Source organism: Rousettus aegyptiacus, unplaced genomic scaffold (genome assembly GCF_014176215.1).
Source record: "Rousettus aegyptiacus isolate mRouAeg1 unplaced genomic scaffold, mRouAeg1.p scaffold_m13_p_11, whole genome shotgun sequence".
Lineage (NCBI taxonomy): Eukaryota > Metazoa > Chordata > Mammalia > Chiroptera > Pteropodidae > Rousettus > Rousettus aegyptiacus.
In genome coordinates, this window is record NW_023416286.1 from 34,333,322 (window position 1) to 34,354,024 (window position 20,703).

The window sequence follows — 20,703 nt, forward strand, 5'->3', positions numbered from 1 at the left end:
TAGCCTAGATTAAATGCTTCACACTACTTTGGGGTAAGTTTCTCCCAGGGTACTTTAATCCCAAAGGAGAACAGGATTCCAGGGCATCTGCTGTGCTAGTTCTCTAGTTATGCTCTGATATTTGTGAATCAGGGTTAGAGCTGGGGTTGGGAAGCATTGTAAGGTAAGCAAGTTAGATGCAAATCTTTGTTGCATTATGCTGCGAAATACATGAGAGATAAACAAGCAAATGCTTAAGGAAGTAGTTGGCATGATCGCTGCCCTATAAATACCAAAGACATTAATTAAAGACATTCTTTTAAATGTCAAACTGTCTTTTTTGGGGTAGTGCCAGTTGATATGTAAACTGTATAAAGGAAGGATAAGTGCTATGGTATAAGGTGAAGAACTTGAAAGAAAAAGAAAGTTTCATTACTTATTCTTTAGTGTCTCTATGTCAGAATATCTGTTTTTCTCTTAAGAAAATTGAATAACTCCTGTGGTCTTCATCATCTATAGGTAATATAGGTAATATATTGAACATAGTATTGAATTCTAATAACATCGAATAGAGGGCTTAAGATTTATTAAAAAACAAAGTTCACTCGAGTAAAATTTAAGATTTTATTGGTTTTATTCAATGGTTTATGAATCGGACAGAATATCATCTCAGAGCTATAAAGGGACTCTGAAGAGCTGTACATAATAAAAAGTTTTTATAGGCGGAAGGGGGTGGGAAAAGGAAGTTTCTAGCAAATAGTGCACTATTCCAGGCAAAGTCATCTTTCTGTGGCGGGTGGGAGGTGGAAAGGGTCTAGTGGTGGATTACCTCGCTAGTGCTAACCAGATTATTCCTGATTGATGGGTAAAGGTTAGATTCCTAGGAGAGGATGGAACTGCAGTTGGGTTAGGTATTAAGTTTTGATTTCCTGATGTGGGGCTTAGCACAAGTGACTCTTATTTATCTCTTTTTTAACAGATTATAGTTTAACATAATTATTTTTGCTAATTTAATATACCATTAAAAAATTAATTATACTTAAGATTCGCAATGTCTTGATATTCTCTAATTAAAAATTGCCTGTATAACTAATAGTAAACTATGGAACTAACCCTATAACTTACAAGAAAGTAGATATAACACTCATTCGTGGAATCTTGTTGAGAAAATTTATAAAGTTTTGTACTGAGTTAATAAAGAAGAGAATGTTCCTTCTCTCACAATTGCATGTGACATAGAGAAATAACTTCGCGTGTACAATAAATCAATAAAGATATATTCTTTATATAATTTATCGAGTGTCTATATGATAAGAACTAAGATACATAATTTTATTTATTATATATTCAGTATTAAGTTATATTGAACCCACTTGCAAAGGCGCTAAAAGGCTGAGTGCTATTATTTATAAAGACAATAAAACAAATAAAACCTATGATCTTTATGATCTTTAGCTAATAATTTGGTCAATTATTGAATCTTGTCTTACTAGATTAAGCTGATAATTGCCAGAACTGGAATTCAAACCCAAGCCTATTTACCTACAAAATCTGTTTTTTTGTTTTTTGTTTTTTGTTTTTGTAACAACTGCTTGCCTCTCTATCTTGCATTTACTTCTCCCTGCTACTGTCTTCCCCCACCCATACATCTGTTACCGAGAGAGGGGATCCTCTCCCAGCACGTTGTCCATGCTCTTGATGTCTCGAACAAAGCACTGAGCAAGACAGCAGAAAGGAAATACAGCAGAAAGGAAAAGTTTTATTAGAAGGGAAAGTACACTTCCAGATGTGGAAGCAGGCCTGAGCAAAAGAAACTTGGCTTCAAAGACCCAGTGACAAAGGACAAAGGCTTTGGGGTTTTTATCCCTATTCGCTGTGGGTGGTCACTTTTCTTAGAGGAGTGGGCTTCCTTGATTGACAATTAAGATTGACAGGACTCTGGTGATTCATCATTTGCTTTCTGCGCATGTTCGTTCCCAGAATTCAGTCTGTTATAATGATATGAATGAACTTCTGGGAATATGCATCATATTCTAATGATGGTATATTGAAGCTTAGATGAATTGAAGGTCATTGGCATCTTCATTGCACCTGTTTGAGTGACTGGCTAAAACTGGTACCCAATTTTCTGCCTACTTGTTTCTTGGTATGAGTTACTTTTAAAGCCCCAAAATGCCTTCTGGCTTGCTTAATTGTAGGCAGGTTAGGGCAGACCCCTTCTAGGATAGGATGACCTCAGTGTCTTCGCAGGCAGACCCAAAACCCCCTGACTTTCCTATCTCTCTTTTCTAAGTGCCATGAACCCCCTTATTATTAGTATGAATGTTGAGAGATAGGAGGTCTCTTCTTCTGTATCTGCTTCCTGCTGAGAAGAATCATAGTCCCTGCTTATTGGGGTTTCATGGAGCTCTTTTCCCTTCATGCTTCAGTCAGGATGGGGTCTTGGGTTTCCTGCTGAAGTGCCACCTCAGTCCCTATCCAAGGAAAAGAAGATACAAAATTGTTATTTAAATCACATATCTGTTAATTTCTATTATTGATATGCCTATTAAGCAAGTAAAGGAAAACAAGCTTGGTTAACATATATCTTAAGGGATAAAAAAACCTTTGGCCTAAAGTCCCCTCACCTCTCAAACTCTAAGGACCCTGCCTGGCCTAGGGTCATTCCCATATGATAGTCCAAAGGTTTTTATCAAAAGCCAGAGGACCTGAGTTACCAGTTTCAAGGTCATTATCTGGATTTGGGGGAGAGGGCCTTTTCCTCCCCCCAAAAAGGGGGAATAAAACTTAACTAGGTTTACTAAAAAAAAGTTAAGAACTCTGCAAGAGATGTCTCGTATCATTTCCCGCTAAAAGATTTAAGAATTTTACAAGTGATGTCCCGTATCACATCCATAACTATTTAGAAAGTTCAAAATTAAATTAGGAATTTATAAATGTTATTAAAATATGTATATAGCCTTTGTTTCTTCATTTTTAGAATTTTTTTTAAAGGGAGCTTACTGTTAGAATTTGAGCTAAATGAAGAGGCCTTGGAAACATGTGGTTTGCAGACTTTTATCACTACCGGATTCATCATTTCAATATATATACTCTTATTTTATCTCGTTCCCAGGACCTCCACTTACATTAAGTACTTATTCCTTTGTATATATTAAAATATACTTGAGGTTTTAAAAATAAGATTGAGAGATGGATACATAATATGAAAATGTGAAACTGAAGGGTTACTTTCAATGAGGAAAAGAATACTTTGTTAGGAAATTAAATAAACAATAAAACTAAATATTATTTCTATGGGGATTCTTGTTTCCACTATTCATAAATTGATTTCCCAGGGCAGCTTCTTAGTTGTTGCAAACCCTGTTGTGCTTCCAAGATCTATGTTTGAATATATTAGAGACCGAATAAGTTAAAAGATGCTCAGAGTTCCCTTACACACCTGACTTTTTTGGCAGCAGATCAAGTTTTGACATCATGAATCAGCACAGTTTGCTCTTTCAGAGTCTGAGTTTCTCTTACTTCTTCCAGATTGCCTTCCTCACATCAAGGTTGGCTAGGTCTTTGTTCGGAAGCCAAGAGGCAAGATGCATTTGCTCTTACTGTCAGTTACATGAAAAAGGCACATTAACCTAATTCTCTGTAGAATTTACATATAAATTGACTTAACACAGGGGGTAAGTCAGTTCAAAATAGGATACTTTTAAAATAGACACTTAGCATAATGCTTAGTATAATATTGAATTGAAAATTTTATCTAAGAAAGTTTTATTAAGGTTCTTGCTGTAGATCTCTTTTTGAAAAAGCCTTTTCTCATCAGTGTTATATCATTTATTTTCCCTGTAAAAAAAACTCTTGTTTTTACTTCTTGCAATTTTTTATGGTAACTCTCTCACAAAGTCATAGAGATGTCCGGTATATTGTGTCCTTGCATTTTTATAATCTTAAGATTTTCTTGAACTTAGTGTCAATTGATTAGTGTCTTGAAATTTTTACTTTTTTCTCAAGCTTTTCTCTTAGTGCATTGGTCTAATGTCAGTCTATACAGAATAAAAAATATATAACTTCTCTTTTTATACTTTCATCCTGGTGGCTGATTTATAACTTACTTTTTCACAACATGTTGATCCGAAGTAGTAAAAAAAAAAGTGGCTTTCTTTTTCTAAACTTTTAATTGATTTTTCTGAAGAGAATAGATTATGTTTTGGTGTGTATTTTACATATGACTTGCTTTATAATAATTTGTATACTTTCTATATCATCAGAAAATTTCCTGATTTTTCTCTTTTAATTGTTTAGAAACTCCCTAGACAGTCCCTTATATGTCCTTTAAAAGACTATAAAAACAAAGTATTTGGGAAGGAAACTCATTTTTTTCCTATGCAGTTTCGAATATTTTCCACTTATTTTGAAATGCAAAATATTTGGTAATGGGTAGGAAAAAATTAAAAATTACTAGCAAGCTGAAACAACATTGGGGTTAATGGACTTTTCTAAACATTTTAGTAAAATCCTGAAAATATATGCTGGACACGAGAGTCCTCACTTTCTTTCCCTTTTTTGGGCATGACTTTGGAGAAACAGCATTATAGAAGTGTTTGTTGTTTTATATTGATTTTTAAGTAGAAATCTTAAAAACAGAGAAAAGACTTTGTAATTTCCCATTTGTATCCTTCAGTGGCTACAAAATATCTGGGGTCCCCCCCCTCCAGATGTGTGTTTTATACATGATTGTGTCGAGATGCCTCAACTTTTTAAAACTTTTTGAAGTTAATATTGTTTGGCATAGAGATATTTCTCTTGACTGCAGATGTTTTGGCGTTACCACTTTTATATGGCTTTGCAGAGTTCTATACCAACTATAAATACTTCCAAAGGTTGCAGCTAAACATTAAAAAGGATGTGGGTGTGAGCCTCCTCAGCCTTCTTGAATTTTACACCCTCACGTACAAGACAGACAATAAAAATGTTAGCACTGCATAAATCTGCTCACTTTATATCCTGGGTTTATTTTCTATCCATGCTGAAATGTAATTTGGTCACAATATTGGGATCCTTCAATTAACTGAAAAAACAAACTATTTTGTGGAGTTTTTAAAACAAACGAATAAATAAACAAAGTTTAACCTATTATTTGGAGAATGTATGTTTCATATATTATCTGTTTATAAATTCAGAAATAGAAACAGAAATAGAAATAGAAAATAACTTTTTTATATATCTTTTTCTAGTGATTCGTCAGTCTTTTCTTCTTAAAAATACCCTTTATCACAATCACGATTTTTTTTTACAGACCGATTGTATTTTAATGATTCGATGTTGATATCGACAAGTATTTTTTGCTCTATTCAGTTGTTACAAGGATCTTATTCTTATTTATGATATTCTTGATTGTATAAAATATCTGTGAAATTAACTTATGACTTAAATAGTTTTATCTAAAAAGTTTAGTGCCTAATTGTTTTCAGTTGCTCTTTGGGACTCATGATTGTTGCATTGCATGCCAATATAATATATCAAAAGTTTTTTTTAGTTAATTAATTGGCTTTATTTATTTTTTTGACTATGCCGATGTCCCTATTTTGTGAACACATATTTTAAATACTCAGTTTTTAGTATTTTAGAGTGAGTAGGTAGGGGAGTCTAATGACATACTATTTGAAGCATTTAGATTTTACATAAAAAAATGAATAAGCTTGTTAATACTTTAAAATAATTACTAGAGCGAGTTATATCAGATACTGTGTTATTAGCCAACTGATTAATTGTGGACCTTTTAGGGCCTTTTGGTACAGTAGAAGAAACAAAAGGTAAACTCAAATGCAAATTTACTCCCCATTGACTTCATGTACATTAATGGGATCATACTTTCACTAAGCAGGTATCTAAACTAATAGAACTCTGGTCTACAAAACTTAATTGTCATTTTTAGACATTAGACAACTGGAATTTTCAAATTTTCTGATAAAATTCAAACTATATCGAGCAACAAACTTGATAGAGGGTTTCATTACTTTGATATGTGGATTAAAGAAATTATTAAGGACATTTTACTTGCTCCATTCCAACGGACTCATGTTGAAGGATTTATTTTTAAATATTTTTATGAAATTGTATATCATTTTGCTTTTAACATTTAGTATATTGAATATTTTCTTTTCTATTTTTAAAGATAAAGGCTTTGTTTGATTTTGATGGACTGAAATGAAAGCTCAGGCAGGCCTTTGTCTGCAGATGACTGTTGTTTGAACACTAGCTATTGCTGTGTTACTATGGAAACTGCAGGACTTTGAGGTATAGAGGTTTAGTCCAACAATGCACAGTGATAACCAATCAGAGTTTCTTTTCCTCTTCAATTCATTAACATATATTTGTGGTTTCAGTTATTCTCTAAGGAATCCAAAATACAATGTCATTAATTTTTCTCATAGGTGCCATAGTATGTATAGGGCATTTTGTATCAAATTAATATGATTTAATATTAGTTTTACTATTATTTTAAAAGATAATTTGATAAATACAAAGTCAGTATTTACTTTGAGAGATATTCATTTTTACATTAGATAAGAACATTTTTTTACATTTGAATATTGAGATTTTGTTTCTTTTTTAATTTGCAACCAGTCTATGCTGAACAGGCTCTCCTGTTTTTGGTATTTACAGTAAAGATGCAGTATTTTGAGTCTGATAATAGTTTCAGTGCAAGGAATTTGTTCTGTTTAAGGAATATATGAGAAAGATTTCTTCTACTGAATTTGAAAGGCATATGCTGATATTATTTTTTGACATGGTGTAACGATGGTAGTGGTTAAATAAGCCTTGAGTATAGAAAATTGATCTCCTGAAAACCAATTCAACTGTTTTTCAATATGCAAGACAGCTCATAAAACTTTGGTTATGTGAGCTGATAGAGAATGTTCAAAGGATATATGTAATCTCCAGCAAAAGGTCATTGGACGATGACTTTTCGAATGAAGATATACAAATGTAAGGGTATTGGTTAATTAAATAATCATAAAGGGATTTTAGTATGTTTATTTATTCCAGTTCCCAAGCCAAGACCTAGGATAAATTATTGACCAAAGGAGTTCAGGGAAATTCAAGATACCTCCATGTGTAAGCATATTACTTTATATTTGAACTTTACCTGCTTCCATGTGATTTCTAAATACTAGATACTTATGTTTTCTCTTATGTGATGAACATCTCTTTCTCTTTATCTCTCTTTCCTTCTTTTTCAGTATCTAACAAGTAAGTAGAAAGATTAGTGTAGAAATCTACAGATGACTGTAATAAATAAAAGAAAATAGATGCTAAACCCAAGAGAATGAAAGAAGTGAGACAAGAGTTTGTTCTGCGTGATTTCTCTTCCTTTTATCTTACTTTGATTTTTCTTTTTCCTCTTTCCCCCACAGGAAGTGGATAGAAGTCAGTTAGGGGGGCCTGAGTCTCAAAACTCAGCACAATGACAGGAAGGCAGGCTAGCCAGTCTAAACAGGATGATTCGAATCGGGACAGAGTCAAGTTTGTTGCTCTGCAATCTACTTGTGACATTTCTGGGTGAAACACTGGTGAAATAGACTACGACAGGACTCTTTGCCACTGATATGCTATTGTAAGCACAAGACATTATTTTCTCATATTGCTTTTCAGGCTGTTAGCCTTTCCTGATGCTTCTCTTCCAACCAAAGCCTCTTTCAAACTGGCTTTTCCTCAGCATTCCTTCCTCTCTTCCCAATTAAAAACTGGCATTTACTGTGGATAAGTACAAAAGCAGTGTCCTACTTGAAGTAACTGGTAATAAGTTGCCATTGACATACATGCTGGCCCCATATGAAGGGTTCTTTGTATAGACCCAAGAAAGTGTGTGGAAAACTTTCATGAGAAAGATATCTTTTTCCTTGTATTTGGGAGAGCTAACTTCTAGATAATATATCTAGATAAAAATTTCAATATTTTTAGGAAACATTTTTACATCTTTTTGACTTTCCTTGCCAACCATTTCACTCTTCAGAAGGTACAAGAAGCAGTTCTTGGTACTGGCGAATAAGGGACATCCATCATTCCATAGATGAAGTCATAATGGACAAATCAGGTTATTATGGATGGTAACTTTTAGAAAAGCTATATGTAGAGATTAAAAACAATCTCAATAGGTAATCTCTCAGCATGTATGGCTATTATGGCTTAAGGAACTAGTAGAAAGAGAGGTAATAAAAGTGCAGCAGGGTAGAAATGTGGAGTGAGGTCACAAATGAGGTGAGAAGGATTAGGGCTTGGCGGAGATGCCAAAGCTCAGTCTTCAGAGACAGGACCCACATAGGAAAACTCTGTAGGGGAAGGTTTTCTTAGCACAAATACAGTACATGTAAAATCCTGAAAAAAGGAAACTTAAAGTAGTTCAATATTACAAGAGCACAGAGTACAAAGAAGGAAGTCTGAGTGACAAGATTGCAGAGCTAAGGAAGTACCAATTGGACTGGACTTTATAAGCCATTCTAAGAAGCTTGAAATTCTTTTTGAGGCATGGAAAACCTGTTAGAAAATGTTTTAATAGCATAAGTGATCTGTTAAAGTTGGCATTTTGAAAATGTCACTTTGGCTGCAGAGAGATAAGATTCAGAGCCATGAAATTAAAGGTAGGCAAGACTTGAGGCAATGGGGCTGTCGAGATAATCTGGGTATCTCTTCCACAATACCGAAAAGTCAAGGTAATAGGCTAAAGGTGCTAAAATAATTATAACATTTACCATGCCATTCTTCTTGAATTTTCCAGCAGAATGTCAGAAATAAAATTCAGCCATTTGATGAGACTGCAATCTAATGAGACTATATGATTTTCCTTAACTTTTAAAATATAAGTTTAGTATTCTCTGGACATTAAATTTTACACTGGAAGAAACACTAAAAGTATGAAATACAACAGAATGAAAACAGTTAGCAGGTAGGTTTTAGCATTAACTGTAAGTGTGGTGGTCCATGACCAAACTTTCTTTATGTCTAATGACAAATTAAGAAATAGGATGCGGGAATATATAATTTATTTGGTAATGGTGGACCTTTAAGTCTCAGCCCCTATTACAATTTAATGGTCTAAAAGTTGCCGAACATGCAGCCATGGGCTCCCCATACCTAGCTAAGACCTCACTCTGCATTGTTTGGGTCACTGACCATGGATGAACCAAGAAAGTACAGAAAGGAAATAGGGATAAGTTTTCATTCACTTTCAACCATGAACTCATTTTTACCTCTTTCAGAACTTAGTTGCTAGTCTGTTTGATCATTCTCTCCAAACTTCGAACCCAGGCCGGCCTTTATGTTTAATTCAGTCAAACACTCCAAGAAAGGTTTTTTGTGTCTTATCTCATTTGACCCTACAAGGTAAGGAAAATTATCACTATTTTCTAGTTGAGCTTTAGAAAGATTGTGTGGTTTATCCAAATTCACCTCACCGCTCATCTGAACACTTTCATTGGGAAGTCAAGATTGTTTAAAATAAGATACTACACACTCCCAGTTAGTAAACTACCTTCCAATTAGCATGCTATTGTTAAAGAATATAATGGATATTTTGAAAAACCAGCTTTCATACAATACCTTAGGTTCTTCTTTACATTACACAAAAATGTCTATATTTAACTCTGATATTTCTGTTCAGAATGATAAATGGTGCCCAGACATTTAGATTTAACTTTTGTAATGAATGTATAATATATTGAGGAATAAAAAAATTATACAATTCACGAACTACTTTTATTGGGTCACAAATTAAGTTTGTCTGCAATGAATATATATATATATATATTTTTTTTTACCCTCACTATATCTCTTTCATCTTTGAGTTTAGTCACTGTATAGAACTACATTTTTTAGTTTCTTTTTTGTTTCCTATTTGTTCTGGCAACTCCTAAGCCCCCAAGAAGTATAATAGCCACTTGCATCTCTTCAACAGGCTACTTTTTTTCCCTTTATTTGAAATATATAGCATCTAAGACATCTTTTACAATGTTTATATATTCTTTCACTGGAAGAAACCTAGAAGGTATAATCTGTCTAATCAGTGACACAAAACTGATATGATAGTTCCTTTCTAGAATGCTTTTTTACTTTTTTCTACAACACTCACCATCTTTAAAAAGTCTTTTTTTAAACCACTTTTGAGCATTGCATTAACGCTTCTTAGCTTAATCAGGTGAAAGCTTTTTCTTAGAATTATACTTATCATACTGAGCACCATCATGTTGTAATTAAGAAGTAATTCAAAATCAGATGATAATTAAAATAGAAATTCTTCTACTTTCTAGATAAGTAAGTATGAAGCATATTGTTTTTAATAGGAGTTCTGATTTAGTTGTGGTTTTACCTTGGTTATAGGGTTTAATATAAATATACTGTCCATTAACTAAATGTTTTAACCTTTAAATTCCTGAAAAAAAAAAAAAAGTACTATCCTCCTGAATCTGCTTTTCTATAAAATATGGCACCTTAGACATCTTTTTCATGAGGATTATATTTTTTCCCAGTGGTAGAAACCTACTAGAGTCCTTTGATTTCTAGAGTGAACCATTTACTCCATATCAGTATTACAACTCTGAATTCATGAGTGCCAGGCCCGTGTCTGATGAATACACTTCAGCAAACCCAAACTTTCTGGCCATCCATGAATGAAGAAAATAGAAAGAAAATTGTGAGACTCCTCAAATGTATTACGGTTCAGTGGCTGAAGCTATTACTATAGCCACATACTTCATTTGATGAGGCTCAATAAAAATATAGTTGATTTAATGAAAAATCTATAAACAATAAAATAGGAAAAATATTTCTTCTGAGAAAATATATTTTCTACAGTATGATTGTTTTCTAGTTTGTATACAGTGCTTTTGTAAAAGATCTTTTGACGTTTTAATGGTGAAGCAGCCAAGTCAGGGTTTTTGGATTTGGTAGAGGTTTACTGTACATAGTGCGAACACATTTTCTTTGGCCAGGTTACAAGCAGTTTTCATGTATAGAGAAGTCATCTTCCTGTCCCCCACAGAAGCATCACCTCACTGCAACATATGTAGCTCTGTTCTGCCAAAAAGGGGGCAGATTTTGAATCTTGGCGTTTGAAAGCTGTTCCATCTGTAGCTCTTGATCTTTTCTGTGAATTCTCTAACTTTTAAAAGAATGGTATGTGTCTTCAGGAGAACCAGTGTGCCTGATGCATATTTAAACAGTTCTGATAGAATTTATTTCAAGAAACTGTGTTAAACTCATTTATTATAAGAAGAAAGAGAGAAGAGCAACCTTTACCACCTACAGCATATTTGCTTCGTGCCCTGAAAGAGAATGATGGAAAGCCAACGAGGTTGCTTCATTAACTGCTGAAAAAGGTTTTGTATGATTTTAGGGGCAAACCCAGAGGTAAACTCTGAGTAGACACACTGGCATGCTTACATACCATTGGGAGACATGATTGTGTGTTTTGAACTGCATAGATGCTAGGTAAATTAGATGCGTTTAAATCTATTTAACATAAATCGGCATATTAAAGACAATTAAGTACAAATGAATGGATAAAAAGAAAAAAACAAAAAGGAGCTAGTGACCAAAACTCAATCGGTTAGTATAAATTGAAATTGTTTTTAATTGCTATCACCCATGTAAGTTGACATTCATGTAATCTGACATTCTTTCCTATTATTTTCCCCAGATAGAGGCTTATTTTACAGAACACTATTTTTCTAACAAACTCTGGCTTGTTGCTTTTCAGAGTCCATTACCTTAGTATACCTTTTATTTTCTTTTATAAAATTCAAGCAGTAAAATCAAGTTAATGAAAACATTATCCCCAACTCCTAACATTTTTGAAGCATTTTAATTAAATAAATGATTTTAGGGACCAAAGAATAATATATACTCATGTGATACATGATTATTTTACTTAAAAGAGGGATATTTTCTTCTTAGTAATAAAATGCCCCAGTGAGCTTACAGTCCACTATGGGAATGGAAGATTATACGAACAGTCAAATAAGTATATAATAATAAAATACATTAAATGTTAAGGAAAAAATTAAGTTCATTTCAAAGGAAGAGCATTGTACATTTTAATTTTGACTGGGAGAGTTAGAATGTGGTTTGGAGAACATGACATAGCTGTAGAGATGTAAAGAGTTAAGAGTTATTAGGTGACAGTGGAGAAACTAAAACACAATTGGGGAATGTTCTAGAACAGTGTGGTGCAGGGAGGATGCTGACAAAAGCCAGTGCTGATGGGGAAATAAAGGAAGGATGAGAGTGTCATCCGATGAATCTGTGGAACAAATCAGAGCCCAGGTAACAGAGACAGATTGGTTGCGTTGAATATTGGGGTTTTATTTTAGGGGTAACAAAAAGCCTCCAAAGAGTGTAAGGCAAGGGTGTAACATTATTTAAATTCTTAAGAGAGTTTCTTCAATGTTTTTGGTGGAGAATAAATTTGAGGTGGTCAAGACAAAGGGGAACAGTCCAGAAAAAGGTGTTTTGAAGGTGGAATTTACATTGGTAATGAGAAAGAAGAATGTGCTAATAATGCCTGCCAGCCTTTGGGGATGAGTCACTAGATGAATGGAGATTCCATATTATAGAAATGGAGAAGGCTAAAAATTTTATAAGGAGATGAAGATAAATAATTCAGACATATTAAGTTTGAGATCTATGCAAGGTATCCTACTTATTATATCAAGTAGATTCTTGGCTGTCAATCCTGATATTTGATTATATCCTTGAAATTCAGTGAGTTTCGTGCTTCATGTAAGGCATGCATTTTATCTATGGTATATGAAGTATGGCATCTTTAATGGGAAGAAAAATCCTTTGTGTCTAGAGAGAAAAAAAATTTTCTCCAAATATTCTTGTTTTCTTAATTTGTATTTGAAAAAGAAACATAGCATACAGTAACTGTATTTTCTATAATAGCAAGCAAAATGAACCGACAAAATAATACCCAAAAGGTGGATAAATTCATGAATGCACAAACAAAATGTGGTATATCTTTACAGTGAAATAATATACAGCCATATAAAGAAAGTACTAACACATGCTACATCATGGATGAATCTTGAAAAAATTATGCTAAGTGAAAAAAGCCAAACACAAAAGGACATATATATTCTATTTATACTCAATATCCAGAATTGGCAAATTCACAGAGACAGAAAGCAGATGAGTATTGGTAGGTGCTGGGAGAGGGGGAGAGGGAGTGACTACTTGATAGGTCCACACAGTTTCCTTTAGGTGTGACGAGAATGTCCTGGAATTAGGTAGTGACGATGGCACAGCCTTGTGAATGTACTAAATACATAGATTGTGTACTTTAAAATATTTAAAATAGTGATCGCATATTTATGTATTTTACCACAGTAAGAAAGAGATTAAATAAAATATTTATTGACTAAAACAGCATTTCCCAAATCATGTTCCACAAGGCTACGTGGAAAGTATTTGTTGGAGAATAAGCCTGATCTCACTAACTGCAGAACTTCACAAGGATATTGATTATATTCCATTACAATCAACAGTAGCTTAGGATTTTTAAAATTTAAAACCTATTGGAGAAGAAAAACAAATTCAAAGAATTTATATTATTTTAATATATAAAAGACTGATTGTTTTTTAAAAATCTGCCCTTTTTTTGATAATAGAATATCTATTTCCATAAGAAATCAACATTATTGCTTAAAGGATATCACTGAGATATGTAAAATGCTCTGTTTCACCCTGTTGAGTTTATAATTAGTCTAAGGTTATTCTACATCACTGCCTTTTATTCCCTAGAAAAACTACACTTAATGAGGCCGCATTGCAAATGTTAAGAATTTGATACATCATTAAATGAGAAGTGAAATTAATATTCATTGGCCATTAAGTCATGCTTTATTTAAACCTCAAAATTTTAGTAATATTAGTTAAAATAATATAATTATTAAAAATAGCATATCTTTAAAAGATACTCGGTGGCAATCACAGGAAGAAACTGATGTCATATTAGTCAGTTGATCATCCAGAGGGAAAGATGACTTTTAAAAAATACGTTTTTGAAAGTAGAGACAGCTCTGACATAAATTTCAATAATATTGCAAAATGTATTGAATGGCAGTGGATTATGAAAAATTTCTGGCAGTATCTTTTGTTAATAGATTTATTGAGATATAATCAACATATCATAACATTCACCTACTTAAGGTTTACAGTTTAATGGTTTTTAGTATATATATATGCAGAGTTTTGAAACCATCACCACAGTAATTTTGGAATGTTTTTATTACCCCAGAAAGAAAGATCCTACCATTAGCAGTCGCTACCTATGGCCCCTTCCACTCTCCCAGTCCTGTGTGATCACCAATCAATCTATTTTCTGTCTCTGTAGATTACACCCTTATTTTATTTTATTCTATTTTATTTTATTTTATTAATTAATTTATTTTTTATGGTGACATTGGTTAACGAAATTCATTAAGTTTCAGCTGTACACTTTAACAGTAAGGCATGTATATACATACATAATACACACACACACACACACACACACACTATGTGTTCACCTCCCATAGAGATTTTTTTCTGTCACCACGTATTTGACCCCCTTTTCCATGTCTACCTCCCCTTTTCCCTGACTCCCTACCCTCCGGTAACCAATAGTCTATAGTCCATGTCCACGATTCTCTGTTTGTTTGCTCTGTTCATTTGTTACTTTTAGGTTTATATCTCACATATAAGTGTTTTTTAGCCAATCATCTATTGTAGGACACTTTGGTTGTTTCCATGTCCTGGCCACTATGAATAATGCTGCTATGAACATTGGTGTGCAAATTTTTTTTTCGGATGTGGGTTTTCATGTCTTTGGGGTAAATACCAAGTAGTAGGATTGCTGGATCATATGGTAGATCAATTCGTAGTTTTTTGAGGAAACTCCATACTATTTTCTATAGTGGCTGTACCAATTTGCAGTCCCTCCAACAGTGTATGAGGGTTCCTTTTTCTCCACATGCTCTCCAACATTCGTTATTACTTGCCCTGTTGATAAGCACTATTCTAACAAGTGTGAGGCAGTATCTCATTGTGGTTTTGATTTCCATTTCTCTAATAACTAGCAACGTTGAGCATCTTTTCAAATATTTCTTGGCCATTTGTATGTCCTCTAGGGAGAAGTGTCTGTTCAGGTCCTCTGCCCATTTTTTGTTTGGGTCATTTGTTTTTTTGTTGTTATTGACTTGCATGAGTTATTTGTGTATTTAGATGGCACCCTTATTTTAAAATAGTAGTTTATTTTGGTTTTTTATTTCTGGTGTTCTTGATTTTGGAATTAAGGTCTCATCCTAGAGATTGTGGGGCAACAAAAAAGAATCATGTTTATTTCTGGCCAATTTCAGAGATGTTTATATGTTTTCTTCTTGTTTTTCTGGCTGAATTCCTTCCCTGAAAGCCTTTGTTTTTTAATCTAACAATTTTTTATCATATGCGTAAATAACATTTTATCTACCCAGAAAGGTATACTTAGGTTTGGACATTTAAATCCTTTATTACATTGTAGTCTGACTAATGTCCTGTATTGGTTTCAATCAGAGTTTAAGTATATTCCATGATAAATATAGCAATAATCAATAAAAGAGTAACAAATTAGCACTAAATAGTGAATATATTCCCATGGCTTCAATACTTGACATATAGTAAATATTTTTAAGCAAGTGAATGAAAGATAAATGAATAAGTAAAATTATGGCAGACTGATGGTATGCAGACAATATAACATTATTTATATCAACTATAGGTAGTCATTTTTTCTTGTAGTTGTTAATAATATTAAGCGGCATCTTCTTACCCATTTAAGAACTCAGCAAACTGTAATAATAAAATGCATCCCTAGTATGAGGGGAACATAGGGTACATGAGGAAATTTGAAGCACATTGAGAACACACTTATACTCGAGGAACCTGTGATCCCTGTAAGAATTTAAAAGCCTATTATTGAACAGGAAATAAATTGATTTTAGACTATGAATGTTAACTTAGATCTCATAAATTTTGTCTCTAATTTTTTGCATGTAAGGAAAGACGTGTGATTCAGATGAGTTGTGTTCCTTTCTTTAAAAATCGTCACTATGTTATTAATGGTTAAATTATAAATTCCCAAGATATTTATTCCAAAATTTAAAATCTGTCACCTACTACTTAATTATAGCAAACTAAATATAAAAAGTGAATAGAAGGATGTAGCTTTTGTGGATCAATGTCTACCTGAAATATTGGTGGAAGGATCTTGTCCTATTTCAATTGAAATGCAGTGTTCAGTTATAGTAACATTAACCATCGTTTTATTCTTTCAACACATATTTATTGAGGTTGTGTAGCAGCATAGTAGTTTAAATCATGGGCTCTAGAGTAAGGCTATGTGAGTTTCTAGTTCAGTGTAGAACTTAATTATTGACCTTGAGAATATGTCTTTACTTATCCACATAAGATTCTGTATTAGTAAATTCAGGATAACAGTAACACTTTCCTCAGAAGTTTTTGTAGGGGTTAAGATTCTTAATAGTCTCAGCTATGATTGTAATAATGAAGTAAAATAAAAGCCATGGTTTTAAAAACAGTTTAGGAAATTCAAATAGAGCCTGTTGACTGTAGGGATAGGGAACAAAAAGGGACAAAAAAGAAACAGACCATGTTCCAAACTTGTGGTTTTCTGTTTCTAAATTAAGTAGTTTTGAGCCCTGTCAGCTTTTATGGGATAATGCAAAAATAATTATTTTTGATTATGTTGATTTTAATGTGTTTGTGGATATATTGGAGAAGCAATTAGTTCTGATTCTTAGGAGACAACTTACACTACAGAGAGTAATTTGAGAGGTATAAGCAAATAATTTACAAGATTGTGATAACAGATGACAACATGTAGGAAAAGGAGAAACAGGAGAAGGTAACAAAACCAGCAACATTTTAATATGGGACAAGGAAGGAAAGCTGGGAGAGGGAGATAAAGAAATTCGAAAGAATGGAGGAAAACTGGAAAGGAATGGTGTTAATGAAAAAGATAAAGAGAGATTTTCAAGAAAGCAAAGTTTGTGATGCCACGTGATGCTGTGGAAAAAATGAAATAAGAGAACAGAAAAGCTTTATTTAGAGCTGGAATATAAGTGACTATTAGAATGTAAGTGACCTCATGAGAGTCATTTTGATAGAATGATCAGGTGATCTCAAATTGTAGAGTCAAATTTAAGGATTGGGAGAAGTAAGGTATTAGAAACAATGAATAATATTTCAATAATATTTATTAAACAACTTTGTCTCCTGAACACTAGAACTAGGGTAAACTTACAATCAGGGTCTTTATGCATTTTTCTACTCATATTTTCATATTTTTCATACTTTCATGTTCGCTAGTGACATTTAGAGGCCTGCTTCTAAAATGCCTTTCATCATTTCTTTAATGCTACTTAAAATGCTACCCTTTCAGCACATTTTGGAAGCTCTTTACATTTGACAATTTTCGAAAGAAACGTGAACATGAAATAAACTCTTCTAAAAACTAACACAGTAAAATCAATTATAGCAAAATGAAAATGAAACAAAGAAAAGTCTTTCTAATCTAATAGCTGTGTATCTCTCCATATAAATATATACATGGAGCAAAATTCATCCACCTCCAAAATGTTTCCAGGATTCAAAATATTAATATTATTGAGATATATGACTGAGGTATTATATTTTTTTTCCCATTTTGAAGGATCGATGAGAAAGAATGTATGAAAACAGAAAATGAAAATTTTTTTTCTGCCAAAGAGATTCACGATGACACTTTTCAGTTTGTAACATAATTTTCTACAAAGGAATTCCTTTTAATATTTATAACTAACTATGTTAAGTAATTTAAATTCTATCCATAATTTGCATGTTATGCTGGTTCTTCACAAATTTAAATAGATGTAAGGTATCCAAAAATATGTAGGGCAGAGTGCCTTAAAACTCATCTCCTCATATATATTAATTTTATTATACAATTAGTGATTTTAGTAGGATTTCTGCCTTAAATTAAATATATTACCCAACAGAATGTGGTTTTAGTAGCCATTTTATAATTTTTGAGTATTTGATTAGATCAAGGCATCAAAATATGTTCAGTATGGTAACCCATATTTAGTAGCCGATTTCTTCCTAGCTCTCTAAAATTTAACCCAACCAAAGAAAACTGTTTTAGAGACAATATTTTTTATATATTTATCTTAGCAAGCTATTGATTGAATACCATTTACTATTTTTAAGCTGTTTTTGAAGTTTTTTACTTTATATTTTGAATTTTCTGGCATATTTTTAGATGATTCTCAGATTTGTTTGAGGGATAAAATGATCAGTAACAGAGCCATATGTTTCTGAAAGGAAAATAGGAATAATTTGATAATTTCTAAAAGTTCACTTCTTCATGTATAGATCTGTGTTAACACATTAAAAGGAAAGTCTTAGGATATCATGGTAGCTTAACACACTGGAAGAAGCCAAAATGACTCAGCTTTCTAATGTTTCATCTAAGAATTTTTAAAATGTACTTTTTTACTAAAGAATTAGATGTTTACTATTATATAGTTATTTACTTATAAAAAATGTGGCTCATGGATGACATTAAGACAGAGATTTCCTTATGTTTTCAAAACAGTTTAGATATTCTACCAATTTTTGCATTTCGTATACAATAAATTTCTCTAATACACGTAGTTAGTACCTTCAATAACTCTCAATTCTTGATCATTATTAGTTTTCAATTGGAAATTGCCAGAATTAAACCACAGACATTGGTGACATGGAAGCTTAGAGAGAACTTTTGTTTCTGGGAATGGGCCATGTGTGTGTGTGTGTGTGTGTGTGTGTGTGTGTGTGTGTGTGTGTGTGTGTGTAGAAAATATAGTCTATTTTTGTGCCTCAGATGTATTGAAGGAAATCTCTGCCCATAGATATTTGACATATCCATCTAATTTGCTATTATTTATAACTGAATATGTATTGCCTAAATGTGCATATGACAAAATGACATGGCATGAAATTTTGGGAGAAGAAGGTAAACAGAAAAACAGATATATCAATTTTTAAATTCAGGCAAAGAACTTAGAATAATTAGGAACTTACACTGTCAAATGAAAACTAAAATAAAACAGCTTCTATTCAGCACCTCATCAGCCACAGCTGCAGTTTTCTGCAATGCCTGCTTTAGACCTACACCAAATGCTCTTCAGTTTCTTAGAACAAGACATGACCACCTCCACAAATTATGTCCATTTTTGTATTTAAACTTTTTTTTTTTCATGAAAGCAAAGGCTACTAGGCTTCAAAAGTGAGCCATGAGGTTTTTGTTTGTTTGTTTGTTTGTTTGTCTGTTTTTAAGTTAAATTTATCAGGGCAACATTGGTTAATAAAATTACATAGGTTTCAAGTGTACAATTCGGTAATACATTGTCTATATATTGCATGTATGTTCGCCACCCAACGTCAAATCTCCTTCCATTACCATATATTTGACCCCCTTTTCTCTTGTCTACCTTTCCCCTCTCCAGTTTCCCTCTGGTAACCAGTAATTTGCTGTTCATGTCCATGAGTCTCTGTTTGTTGGTCTTGTTTATTTATTGCTTTCAGTTTTATATCCACATATGAGTTAAAACATATGGTTCTCAGCTTTTTCTGTCTGGCTTTTTTCATTTAGCATGATAATCTCAAGATCTATCCATGTTGTTGTAAATGGCAGTATTTCATCTTTTCTTAAGACTGAGTAATATTCCATATTCAATTATCTATCAATTGTTTCCAACACTTTAGTTGTTTCCATGTTTTGGCCACAGTGAATAATGCTGCAATGAACATTGTGGTGCATATGGGTTTATGGATAAACATTTTCAAATTTTAGAGGTACATACCCAGAAGAGAAATTGCTAGGTCATATGGTAATTGTATTCGCGATTTTTTTTAGGAAACTTTATACTGTTTTCCATAGTGACTATACTTAATTTACATTCACAATCTACCAGCAGTGTTTGAGGGATCTTTTCCCCTACAACCTCTCCAGCACTTGTTGCTACTCATCCTGTTGATGACAGCCATTCTAATAGGTGTGAGGTGGTACCTCGTGGTTTTGATTTGTATTTCCCTCATAGCTAGTGAAGTTGAGCTTCTTTTCATATGTCTATTGGCTATTTACATGTCTTCTTAGAAGAAGTGTCTGTTCGGGTCCTTAGCCTATTTTTTAATTGGATTGGACTTTTGTCGTTGAGTTGTACGAGTTCTCTATATATTTTGGATATCAGCCCCTTATCAGAGATAAGAGGTGTTGTTTGCAAATATCTTCTCCCATTTGGTTGCTTACTTCTTTTTTCCATTTGTCTGTTTGTTTGTTTGTTTTTACTGTGCTAAAGTTTTTAATTTGATACAGCCCTATTCACTTATTTTTGCTTTTACTTCCCTTGCCTTTGTGGTCGAATTCATAAAATTTTCTCTAAACCCGAGGTCCGTGAGTTTAGTATCTATGTTATCATCTATGAAATTTATTGTTTCAGGTCTTGAATTTAAGTGTTTGATCCATTTTGAGCTAATTTTGGTGTATGGTGATAGATAGCAGTCTAATTTCATTCTTTTGCTTTGGCTTTCCAATTTTCCTGGCACCATTTTTTGAAGAGACTTTTTTTCTTTCCATTGTATGGTTTTTGCTACTTTGTCAAAAATGATTTG

At 32.9% G+C, this 20,703-nt stretch overlaps 1 protein-coding gene across 2 annotated transcripts in view; it reads left to right on the plus strand.

Annotated features, from left to right (window-relative positions):
* Positions 1–20,703, plus strand: part of GPM6A (glycoprotein M6A) — a 239,976-nt gene that overhangs the window by 150,988 nt on the left and 68,285 nt on the right. The window lies entirely within an intron of this gene.